The sequence below is a fragment of the Amblyomma americanum genome, chromosome 1 (genome assembly GCF_052857255.1).
Source record: "Amblyomma americanum isolate KBUSLIRL-KWMA chromosome 1, ASM5285725v1, whole genome shotgun sequence".
In the NCBI taxonomy this organism is placed as follows: Eukaryota; Metazoa; Arthropoda; class Arachnida; order Ixodida; family Ixodidae; genus Amblyomma; species Amblyomma americanum.
The window spans coordinates 110,434,880-110,448,205 of record NC_135497.1 but is presented as its reverse complement, the minus strand read 5'-3'; the positions used below and the strand labels follow the sequence as shown (position 1 = coordinate 110,448,205).

The 13,326-nt window shown below is 42.3% G+C and overlaps 1 long non-coding RNA gene across 2 annotated transcripts in view; it reads right to left on the bottom strand.

The window, feature by feature from the left end:
• Positions 1 to 702: 702 nt before the first annotated feature.
• LOC144113449 (uncharacterized) overlaps positions 703 to 13,326 on the bottom strand; it is a 13,851-nt gene continuing 1,227 nt past the window's right edge. Inside the window, exons 2-4 of one of the 2 annotated variants that reach the window (XR_013310800.1) lie at positions 11,088 to 11,235; positions 6,823 to 6,963; positions 703 to 5,325 (exon numbers count right to left, since the gene is read on the bottom strand). This is a non-coding gene — a long non-coding RNA (uncharacterized LOC144113449). Of the gene's footprint in view, positions 6,964 to 11,087; positions 11,236 to 13,326 lie in introns of both variants that reach the window. The other variant, XR_013310799.1, reaches the window with a different exon arrangement.

Below are 13,326 nucleotides of genomic sequence, written 5' to 3'. Positions count from 1 at the left end.
AGGCAAAGAAATTCGAATTCATTGTACTAATTGTCTTCATGAACAGGCAGGAATGCTTGCTGACATAGCTTTTATTCATGTCAGGAAAATTGAAACCATATGCTGGGAAGTGTAGCAGTTGAAAATTGAACGAAGGATGTATTGAAAAGCATAAATACTGCAATGTCCTTTCAGTGCAGTAATCAGCATTACTGATTTTGTCAGCATCACTAAATGTGTCATACAACTGTTAGCAACAGTTAATTCCTAAGTATTCTACGGATGAATTAACAAAGAAGAGAAAACAGTTCATCCCAATGTTGCCAACAGTCCAAAAAATATTACTATATGCCACCAAATGTGCCATGCCAACTATGCCAATAATATGCACGTGCATTTGAGCAAATGGCGTGTTGTGTAGTTAAGGCAAAACTACTTGTTGTCTTTTGCTTTATCAGCAGGGTTGGCATCCAGAATCTAAAGCTTCAAAGAGGTACCAACATATAGCAAGCGTGGGAGAAACTCAAGGTTTTGCTGACGCACCAGGCATGGCAGCTGTGAAAACTGTATTCACGTACAAGCAATCAGACAGGATGACAGCTTATAAGCAAGCTAGAGGCAAAGATTTCTTCCAGCTGCGCCACAAAGTGCACATGCATTTCACTTTCATGGCAGGCTGCAGCAAGGAAATACTACTTCACGAAGAGTTGACCCGACTACTGATGAATATGCACTGCTGGACCACATGATGAATCCGAACCTGCAGCCCCACAGACCATTTTATTGTTTATACACAGCAGTCAAAATACACTCCATGAACTGTTGATGACACATGCAAAACAGTCGCACCATCACTTTCTTTGTGTATGCACCAGATGCGTACAACAGTCCAGTGAGAAGAATGGTGAATGTTGGGAGTAGAGCACTGCACGGGCCATAATTATAGGCCCGGGCCCGGACTGGGCCTGATATATTCTACTGCTACCAGCCGGAGCCCAGCCCGGTTTCTCTAATGCCCGGACCTGGCCCGAGCCCGAGGAAGCTCTCAGCTACCAAGGCCGGCCTGTCCCAACAAGTCGGTGGGCCCGGCTCAGGCCCAAAACAACACAAAAGCTGTAAGCCTGCTACAGAAGCACAAACAATGTTGTTACTATGAATTTCAGTGAAAAAACATTAGTGGTTGTTAAAACAGAGGTCTAAAATTCTATAGTGTCTGCTTCTGTTTGAGTTGGTACTTATTTATTTTTTTTGCCCAGAACAAAATGCAGTGCCTTGAATGCCATGCATACCAATTTGCTGAAAATAATCAACTCAAGCCGTTTTCTGTCTCTTAGCTTCGGATTTAATATTCACAAGATTATGTCGAACAGGCTGTTAACGTTGCAATGGGTTCGCCACCGAAACGGAAAAGGTCACACGAGACCGCAAAGCAGTGAGGTGTCCGCTTGTGTCTGTTTAAACAGCTGCTTCTCCCAGTGTCACTTGTCTCTTACCATCCAGCAATAACAAAATGCAGGAAGATCAACGGGGCTTAATATATTACACAATGAAGATGTCAACTTCTACAGGTCCCCCACTTCACTGAAACTGATTGTTAATGCGGTCATCTTAGATAATTCGTTTAGGAAGATTTTGTAGAATTAACGGTCACAAAAATCGAAAAAAAGGAAGGACTTGATAGACAAAGGAATGATGTCTCATAATTATTATGCCATACAATGTAAAAAGTGATCAGCATAAATACTGAGACCAAAATAGAGAAACTACACTATACGGGTGCAATTATTACATGCACCCTTCAAGGCCCAGATTCGCCCGCATGTGCAGTCTACCCAATGGTCCGGGAAACCCGTGGGAGTACAACTAAACAAAACAAATAATACAACAGTTATCAGGAAATACAAGGCTCGGTAGTATCGCGCTCAGAACATTAAAGAGACAAGGCGCATGCTGGAGAGGAGATAAGTGTGATGCATTCAGAGCTGAACATCTGGCAGCAAACAGCGAAGACAGCCTCACAGTTCCTGTTCCTCTCAGGCTATATCCGAATGAGTAAAGCAAAATGTTGCTTTATTTTGTGTGTGGACGCCGTACTTATGCTTCATGGGTAACGATTTTGCAAAGCTAAGAAGGCTGCAAGCAAAAGTGCTGTGTTTGTGGCTTTCGTTGCTACATAACTTCAGCTTTGTAAAGAGTGGCATATATGCTCTTTTGCCTGAATTATTCTGTCTTCTGCATCATTTTCATTTTTTTGCATGCTCAACCTATCACATGACTTATTACTGAAGATTAACAAGTTCGTACTCTGGAAAAAGCAGAAAAATAGCTACAATATTATCTTGAAGATTAACAAGTTCGTACTCTGGAAAAAGCAGAAAAATAGCTACAATATTATCTTGACCTGCAGTTTGTTAACCCCATGAGAACATAAGAAGCGGGCGCTAAGTGAAAGTACGTGCTCACAATGCAAGCCTGAGTCTGGCTCAGGCCAGTCGGTATACAGGCCCGAGCCTGGCCCGGGCTTTCGGGTGAGCCTGAGCCCGCGTAGTGCTCTAGTTGGGAGTGCTTTCTGGAAAGGCCTCTCATCATCATCAGCGTACTTATGTCCAATGCAGGACAAAGGCTCCTCACATTGATTTGCAATTAACCTTGTCCTGAGCCAGCTGTGACCACCTTTGGCCAAGCAAACTTCCTGATGATGATGGATTTTAATAGCACAAAAGCGTCTGTGGACAAAGAGTGCCATGGCACAAGGCATTTTCTTCTGTCCCACTCATGGTTGCCTTCTCTAGAAATCCACCTCTTTACCACAAGGGACCATTGGTTACCTTCTCTCTGCATCACATGCGAATGGTCTTGACAGAAACCTTTATAACATTACAAAAATTAGAGCGATTTATGAGACACATTTTCAGTACAGGACATCACAAAGGCAGAACAGCAACTCACAAACCAATACACCAGCACAGGCAGCATGGAGTAAGAATAATTGAAAACTGTTAGTCTGCCCAGCACTGAAGCCAATGAGAATCAGGCACCCGGAAACAACAGATATTTTGATGAAGAGCGCGTCATCCTATTCTGTTTGGATACAGAGATCCCATCATTGGTTTCTTCTGGACTTCATTAGATCAGAAAAGCTTTTCCATTTCGTATAATCGTCCCTATTTATGACATGAAGCAATAAACACCACTCAAAAATAAAAAACTGGAAGCGTTATTTTCCCTTTTGTTCCAAGAGAAAGTTGCTTTTGGAAGCACAAGGTAGTATATGTAACCTTAGCAGACAGCTTCCATGAAAACCAGGCTGCACACATGAGAAAGGCAGTGAACAAGCCATATTATGTAGTATTCAAGAGTGGCTGCAAGTATTCTCCCGAAGGCTCTTCTCAGGCACCCTCCGATGATAAGGGTCAGGTGCACCCCAGACTATAAGGAAGCAGACAGCCATTCTTGCTGAGGCAAAAATCCTCATTCATGAAGAGAAAAAGAAAGCTACTTAACTCACCCAAGAGAAAACCCTTTCTTGCATTAAGAAAATATGGGCAAAATGCTGTTTCCAACAGCAAACAGCTACTTTTCACAGGTGCTACTTCGCACGTACCAACTCAATCTGAGGCTCATGCACTTTGTACAGCATTCAGAAGTAGAGTAATTAATTTAGGACAGGCAGTGACACAATGAACACAATGACAAACTGTGACAGAGACTGCCCTTTAATTCAGGTACCTTTTTTCCTAAATCTGAAGAATCTAGTTGGCGTTAGCGGGAGAAAGCACCCTTGTACAATGGCAAAAAGGTTCACTGAGACTTGCTCAAGGAGCGAAGGTGTACAGTCAATAAGGAATAAAGAATCGTCAACATATCTAAAAACTTTTACCACACATGAAGTGGCAAGTCGATCTTGAAGAATCCTATCCAAGTGTGCTAGGTGTAGGTCGCTGAGTACAGGGGCCAAGCAGGATCCAATACACACTCCCTGTTTTTGAATATGAGGAGTGCCGTGCCAATTAATTAAGGTGGAGTGGAGATAGAACAAAAGCAATTCCAAAAATCTCTCAACAGACAAGCCACATTCATTTTGAAAAGCAACCGCACCATGATGAATGATGGATTATTCAACAATGCTGTGTAGGTTATCATGGGGCAAAGAGTAATACAGATCTTTGACATCAATGGAAAAACCGAGAAAACTCCTGTCATTCAGAAATTTCACAGCATTAACAACCTCGTTTGAACTTCTTACAAGAAATGGGTCATTAACGGACAATACATTTAGCTTTTCTTTAAGAAACAGCAACAGACTGCTCCCAACTGTCTTGTTCAGAATGATGACTCCAAATGTTATGTCAATCTTATGAGTCTTTGCGCTGAAAAATACTTGTAGGAAGAGGTGCTTACTGTTATCAATGCTTTTTGCCACTTTATCAAGATTGATGGATTTTCATGGTTTTTATGGCGCAAGGGCATCGATGGCCAAAGAGCGCCATGGCACAAGGTATTTTTCAAATTCTCAAGTTGGGGTCGAAGACCCATTTCCCAAGCATTTCACCCTAAATAAGCCGAGCACCAGACCAGGGGAAAGCTTGTACCCATTGTATCACCGGTGGGTACCCGGCGGCACTGGGGATCGAACCCTGCACCTCCCGCATGCGAGGCGGATGCTCAACCACTTGGCCACCGCTGCGGTTTTATCAAGATTGAGATTTTCACAGAGCTTTTTAGCTTGAGCCTTAAGATTTTGGACACAAACAGTTTTACGGCTCTTAAAAACCTGTGTGACAGCAAGGTTGGCTTTCTCAATAAAGGAATCATGGCTGAAAACAGCAAAACCTCCCTCTTTGTCGGAGGGGAAGACAGAAAGCGACTGCTCATTTAACACGGACACTATGCGATTCACATTAATTTTTGAAGGTCGAGGCTTACAGAAGGAAAGGACGTCGACTCTGTCGGCGGTGCAACGGCTGCAGTCCTCTTTGTCGGTGAGGCAGGAGACACATCGCACCATGGAGAGCAGTTCATGCGGAAACTTCGGAGACTCTGTAGCAAACTGGGGGCCGAGAGACAACACCTGAATGATGTCTTGGGGAAGCGATACACTGTCAGGGATGCACACTTTGTTGACTTTGCTGGAGCACTTAGGAGGGAAACGGGAGCGAAGAAACTTCAGGTGAACTTGCCAAAGGATTTCAGTTGTTCGGTCAGCCAGTTACAGATGCTCACGTAGTTGGCGCTGAGCTGCACTAGGGCCCAGTGCACGCTGCAGTTGCACGGATAGTAGCACTCTCAGAAGGCGTGCGTAACGATGGCATTCAGACTCGATTTTGCAGACCCTACTGCAATGCCCTGAGGAGAGATTGAAGCCGAAGAAAAGTCATCCGACATCATCAGGTAGGATGCCAGAATGGATGCAAAAGGCAATGGAACGTGCTCCCCATTATCCGCAATGTAACATTCGTCACCGGAAAAAATTTGTTAAATGCACTGAGGGCAGTGTGTACAGCATCCCGCTGTCCTGTGGGAAGCAGTACGTGGGACAGTCCGGTAGGTGCCTCAAAGAAAGGCTTCGTGAACACAATAACAACATGAAGTCATTAACGCGCAGCAACATGGCCGTGCACTGCAAGGAGTGCGGGTGTGTGCCATTTCTGGATAAATGCTCTGTCGTCACCAGAAGCAGAGATAAATTGACAAGAGAAATCTTTGAAGCTACACAGATAGCTACTTTGCGTGATCTGTGCGTCAGCGAGCCTTCTATATTCTTATTGAAACGTGAATTGAGATCCCTAGGTTTGAATAACCTTTATCTTCTTATGCTTTTTTCCTTTGAATATTTTTCCACTTCCCAGACTTGGCACATGCGCTCGGTCGTTAGGCTCAGGTCCCGGTCGACACGGTTTTGTGTTTTTCCTTTAGTCAGAAGTTAGCGCTCGTGCTGTGTGTTCTGTCTTCATCCGTCCTCGCGCTCCTTTTCTCATGGATCAATACCGACTCGCCCAACTTTGCACCCTTGACAAGCCTTGTATAGTGTGATTCTAGTACTGATGGGAGAATTTCTAAGTTTTCTTTTAATAAACCATAATTTCTTCATTGCGGATGAGGAGACGTTAGAGCAGATGTGAGGACCAAGTAAGTTTGTTAGTGATGGTTACTCCGAGGTATTTATAGCTCTCCACTTCTAAAATAGAAAGGTTGTAAAGTAATAACTACGTAGCCTGGGAACATTTTTCCTTGTAATTTGTAACAATATGGTTTTACCTTTGTTAATATCCACACCCCAGCACACTCACCATTCTGTGATTGCTACTATGGTTTTTTGTACTGACAAGTATAGTTATAATCACTTATTATGTTCTTGAAAACAACACAGTCATCGGAAAACAGCTTTACAGATGCATCCTTTTCAATTTGTGCTAGTGGAGTTGCGAAGGAGGGCTAAGTGACTTCTAACGCTGTCGCTTGCGGCTTCCTAAGAGTTGGTTAGGAGTTTGCTGCAATTTTTAAGCAGCACTTCCCAGACCCGGCTTGCACCTATGTATGCGCGTCGCTGGAGTTTATAATTTATGTCGCGTCCCTGTAAAAACGGCTCTCTTGAGTGCTAGCGCAACGTTTTTATTTTTGTTGTTGTTGGCGGCGATGGTGGTGGCAGTGATAGTGGTGGTGGTGCTTCGCCTTCTAGCACCTAGGAACCGCAGAGAAGCCACCACGGTTGATGATTGCTGCTGCATTTCAGCTCTTTATGTCGCATGCCCTCATGTTTGGTGCACTCTAAATGGTGGGATCTGTCGAAATAAAATGATCTAATATGATAAAAGATAATTCTTAACCATCTTAAGCACACACCCTGCACATCACAGCCACAAGCTGTAAAAGCACTTGTAACTGCATCAATCTGATAGGTACGGCTTTGTCTTGGGACTCCAGAGATTCTTTGTTGAACTAGGCAGGATCTGGCACTCCTCCACATTCCAAGCCTGCTTCTACCTGTATTAGGAAATGAAATATGTACAGAACATATAATGAGAATAGTTTTAGGCATCGGAAATAGAATGATGATAACAGATAGTAAGAGCAAGTAATTCGTAATGTTCACCTCTCTAATGCTAGCCTTTGTCCTTTCCAATTCAAAGGACAATGTGGGTAGTGCAGACAAGAGTCTGAATGGTGGCTCCTTTAGGTGGCATTCATGAGCAGAACCACAAGTGCCTCAACATTACCAAAACTGTCATGATCATAGCAGATTTATTGTAAAAACACTGAGTACAAGCCCTAGTTAGCTATAGATGCTTCAGAGCTGCAACCTTTCAGCATATTCATGGTCCATCATAGTAGTGGAGCAGGTAAAGAGATTAGCTGTTAAAATCAAAAGTCCATGGTTCAAAACTAGGCAGTAGCAGCTATCTTTCTCATCAAAGTGAAACACAAAGATATCAATGTATATGTTACATTCACCACAATCATCAGCAGGCTACATACACTGCAGGGAAAAGGACTCTTCCAGTGATCCCCAATTTGCCCTGTTCCGTGGAAGTTGTGGCCACACCATCAAACGTTCAGATCGCATTTGCCCATCTGTCTTTTTACCATACCTGACTGTTTCTCTAGCCCTGGAATCCACTCTGTTACATTAATAGATCATCAGTTATCTGTTCTGGACGTTACCTATGTCCGGTCCAAACCTATATCTTCCTCTTCATTCCACTAGGATGTCGATAACTCAAGTTCAATCTCTAATACAATCTGCTGTTTCTCTCTTAATGTCACCCGCATCACTCACTCTCCTTTCCATAGATCTCTGTGCTGGGTTAATACAATATAAGCATTCTTCCCATCCTTGAGGTCGTGAAGCACTCTTGTATAACAAATCTCCACCATCCTTCCAAAAATCTCGAGTTGCTTGTCTCCTGCACCTTTCCCTCATGCACTGTTTGTGACATATCCTCTATAATCGCTTCAGTTTAAGTGAAAATTTCTAATTACTTGTTTGCACCATTTCCTGCACTAGTGCTATTATTTTGGCTACCATTTAAGTTCACGTGGAAAATGGTACAAAAAATCGCTTCTGCCATATGAATTGCAGTGAGCCTCTTTCCTGAATTCTCAAGAGCACAAGAATTTCTGGGATACAAACTGATTAATGTCAGCATCACCCTGTAAGAACAGCACACATCTAGAAATGCACACAGAATTTTTCTGCTGCCTTACCTACCAAATTTAAATTTCTCACGACACTATTGCCTTTGTACCTTCTACAAACAAGTATCTCTGCACACGCATAATCCAGTCTTTGCACCTTTCAGGCTTTCTGGATGCTTTAGTGCTTGCTGAGTTCTCTTCATGTTAGTACTATTTTCTACTTTGCATAATTACCTTGCACTTAAAAATTTTGATGATTTTGCATGTTCTACCTTATCTGAGAGGTCTGAGACTTTCATGCATTACCACTTCATAGTATGATGTACCTTGTTTCCTTGGAGAACTTGCCAATATCCTACATAGCTAGCGTACCTCCTACTTCAATTGAGCACTGTGGAATTATGCTGGGAAGGTCATCACATTTACCTTCTTCATCACAACTTTCCTCCACCCTCTATTCTATCCAGGCTGATTCTAGACGTCACAACTGTTTAGTCACTACGCCTCACCTCCTCTAGTTCTTCTACATCCTGCATGGTGCCACGAAGGGCATTCATTGTGAAGTCTATTTTATTTCATTATTTGTGTCCCCACTGAGTCTCTTTTATGTTTATTTCTTGTTCGCATGCCAGCTTCTTTCAAACTTCCATACTTAGACTTCGAAGTTGCCCATCAGTACAATGTAGTGCATACTTTCTTAATTCAAGGCAGACAGGTTAGCCTGCGCTACGATTCTCTAGTATCATCATCATCATCATCATCATCAGCCTGACTACACCCACTGCAGGGCAAAGGCCTCTCCCATGTCTCTCCAATTAACCCTGTCCTTTGCCAGCTGTGCCCACCCTATGCCTGCAAACTTCCCAATCTCATCTGCACACCTAACATTCTGCCGCCCCCTGCTACGCTTGCCTCCTCTTGGAATTCACTCCATTACCTTTAAGGACCAGTGGTTATCTTGCCTTTGCAGTACATGCCCTGCACAAGCCCATTTCTTCCTCTTGATTTCGACTAGGATGTCATTAGCACGCGCTTGTTTTCTCACCCACTCTGCCTCCTTCCGGTCTCTTAACGTTACACCTGTCATTTCTTTTTCCATGGCTCTAATTATAAGGCTAAGTATAAGGCATAGTATAAGGCTGGAAAATTACAGCTTAGGTTTACATACTATTTGTTTATAAACCTCTCTTTCCCTATTTTATTCATCACTGATATGACATCTTTACAGTTCCTTTTAACCACCTTGCCAGTGTGATTGGGTGTTGGTGCATAGGCTCGCAGTATCTTCAACTCTCGCTTTTTATTAATCTTGATTACAATGACAACCACATCCTTATGTACCCGTTATTTAGTGTATGCATTGCATCAGTCGTCATAACATTGTTAAGCACTGTAATGTCTCATTCACTGCCCGATATTCTTCAAACAGAACAATTAGGCTAGCCTCACTGGATAAGAGTCTTGCATTGAACACTGACAAATTTAGTTTCTAGTGGGTACTCGTAAAAAAATATCTGATAGCATTTCAGGACAATCAGTGGAACCGTGGAGCACCTTGTAAAGGAAAGCAATATCCTGCTTTTCCCTGCGCTACCAAAAAATAGAAAATAAGTGAGATGCAACCATGAAAGAAATGCTCACTAAGTGAAGAGTTATATAAGCATGTTCCCTCCACAAAACAGGAATTGGCCATTGATACTGTACATGGCTGCCACTGCCGCCTTTGTGGATTTGTGAGTTAACCCTCGGCCCTCAGTCCCCAGTGGCTGTGGATGAGTTGACCAAGGTGGCGGTCATGCCTCCGATGTAGTGAAAGGTCCTAAGAATTGTTGGATCTGGACAGGCAGCCATCGAATACAAGCCTGAGGAAACAAGCTGTCTTTTAACGAAGACACACTGGCCATTGTAATCTCATCAACAGACTTCTATGTCTGTGCTACTACAAGTATACAGATTGTGACATTTATTTACCTTGTTTGTTATTATGACTTTTCTTGTAGTGCATTGATGTTTTTTCTATCTATCAGCACATAACTGGAGGTGGCTGCCACTATTATGACATTTTCATTGCCATCTTTCCTTCTTTTGCACACTATGTCCACTGTGTCATTTAACTTCCTGTGTGTATCGTAGTGGTCTTCTTTGTGCATTCTAGTGCTCTCCTTGTAATGTGCACCGTCCTTATAGGCTGCACTGCTGTTGGCTTGCAAGTGAAAAACATAAACAAATAAAAAAAATAACCTCACTGACCCTCTGAGTTGTTCATTACGAATAGGCAGCACAGCATGTGCAATTCCAGCCCTGAACAGACTTTTTTTATTATTATTAACCAGTGGTTGTTTTCAAACACTTGAAAGCAGTCCCTCCTTCACATGAGGCAGGCACTCTAACTGGTGCAAGGTGATATCAAGTGAACATTAAAACAGCTTAGGAAGCCTAAAATAATCCAGAGCCATCCATTACAGAGCAATTTATAGACTAGTTGCTGCTTCGACATTGTAGAGACCAAACTCATTATTTCTATCTTTTTACATTGTTAAGAGCCTCTTCACACGGCTGCAGTGGTTTCAACACTTTACCAGCACATCATAGCTGAGTTATAAAGAGGTGCGTAATAAACAAATATTAATGGCATTGAAATTTTATGGTACATTAAAAAAATTAGACATTTGCTGCAAGTTGACAGATACATACTTTCATGATGCCTAGCAGAGGCATGTGAAGCACAAGTTGCTGCATGCTCTGAGTTTGCACAAGTATTGGCGATCATGGCTCCTTGTGGGTAGGAATCAAGAAATTGTAGCTATCTTCCTCAGTAATTATCGGACATATGTATGCCTTTGCCTGAGGATCTGTGCAACACAAAACAGATTAAACTTCTTTTAAAAGCATCAAGAAACCTATGTAACCACACAGTACAATTCTTTCAGCTCCCAATTCTAAGTTCAAAAAACTAACATTCCATATCTCACCTTTTGAACACAGAAATGAATGAACAAGTTGCACTGTAACATCTGCTCCAGTGGACAAAATTTGCGGCAAGCATTTCTGCAGGAATGATGTTTGCAATGGCTTTGGCATATGTGGAGATTGTTCCTTGAAAGCACTTATTCCAAGGACCTGCATGACCAGAGATGGTACACTCTACAGTGCTCTGACTGCATTGACACACCCACCTAGACTGCACACTGTATACAAAAACCATCCCTAAAATCCACACACAGAAATCAGCGCACAGAATTTTGCAGACAAAAATGCATCAATGCTTCTGCTAAAAGCACACCTGCCTTATTCTTTACTTGTGGTGGGAAAAATGGGCCATTTCTGTTGGTTATTATTTTTCCGCAAGATTCATAACATAGACACAGTCTTATGTGTCATGTGCTTTCTTATAAAATGCATTTCAAGAAAAAATATTAGGTTCTACAGTGTAACTTATTACTCAATGCAACATTTGGCAAAAAATATGTCAGCTGTACTTGTATGCTGTAAGATGAAAAGCAAGTATAATTTTAAATTGCTTAAATATTCAAAGTGTTTCCTGTTAGTTTGCCTGAAAAGCATGAAAATTTCAGTGTTCTAGATTAAAATTTGGGATCACAGGGTCTGTTATGGTGCAGATCACAGTGATCACTGGGTCTGTTTCAGCGCGAATGACACGAGTTTGAACTGAGTGGCTCAAATGATCAAATCCATTCTTTCTCGGCAACGAATGCGTCTTTTGAGGTTGGCAAACACCAACATAGCCAGAAAGAGCCATAGAATCAACTCCTGTGGAGACCAAAAATTGCAAGTTGTCGTCTCTGTGTCTCTTTAAAGAAAACAAAATTGCTGAAAATGTTTAACAAAAAAAAATTATTTGCACTTAGTCTGCTTATGAGCGGAAAACCGAAAGCCGAAAGCCTTTCCGTGTCCTTTCTCCCTCCATTTTTTATTCTGTTTATTTTCTTCAATTTTTATATTTTTCTGTTTTTCATTGCCGTTTTATTTCTATTTTGTATTTTTAGATTTTTATTTTCCCCACTTATTTTTATTTTGCCTTTCATACATTTTCTTATATTTCTTTGATTGACAGGTGGGGCCGACAATTCGTGCACATGTTTCCTGCGGACAGGCCTTGCGCACATCCATGAGCCAAGGCTTTTGCCTTAAAATATCAAATTTCAATGCCTAAAATCTACACATAAACGCAATGCGCAGTTTCAGCTTGAAAGCTTTTCCAGATTAAAAAAAGAAACTTAACTGCCCAGGCTCACATGCCACAGCAGCAGTTTCTTTATGTAAAACAGACGCAGGAATGCAACATTCCCATTAAAGCAGAAAAGTGTCTTCTGGATATGACCCTGCAACGAAAAAGACCAGAAAAACATTCCTGCTTCACTCCAGAAAGATGCAGTACTTAACAAAAGCTGAATGATGCCCGCAAAAATAAGCGAGCCTATAAACGGCCATCCTTGCACGAGTAATATTTTTGTTAATCAGCATAAGAGTTCTTGCTCAGGATGTCAGTGAAGTTGTTGTATGCTAACGGTGGGAATAGCCATGCTTGTTCTGCCAGCAATTGCTCCACCGTAGCGTCACTTATATGTTAATAATGACCTAAAACCTGTCGGACCTGCCCCACATTGTGCACAGTCACTTATAATACTACATATTCCACTCCCGCAGTCACCATCTATGCACATATTCAGGATGTGCACTCACACTTGTTCATGTTGCATCAAATGATATGCCAGTACTGAGACAAAAATTGCAGACTATCTCGTCATCAAGACATGATGTAAGCATGGCATTCTTTGCAGTACCGGCGTATCATTGTCTATGTTGGTTTATAGATACGGTGCTAGCCGCATTCTCTCGGGGCACCTCCCTGGCGTGGCTCACTGCTTAACGAACCCATTCAGCAATGCCGAAATGGCATTACTTTCCACCGGCAATGTATACACTACCGAAGGACTTCCTAGGCGTTTCTAACAACGCTCTTGTCAAACGTGGCAAAGAAGAAAAGTACGAATGCTTGCGCAACACCCCCAGAGGAGCAGTCACGGATGCATGCGAGGTGCCCGATTCCACTGCCAAAGTCTGAACAGGAATGCAGAAAGGTCATCTCTGCAACCTCGGGGTCATTCACTTATACTGGGCACAGGCGATATCGCGATGCTGTTCAGTATCAATTGCAAGTTCCTGGCTGTCCACAGCACGATGATCATT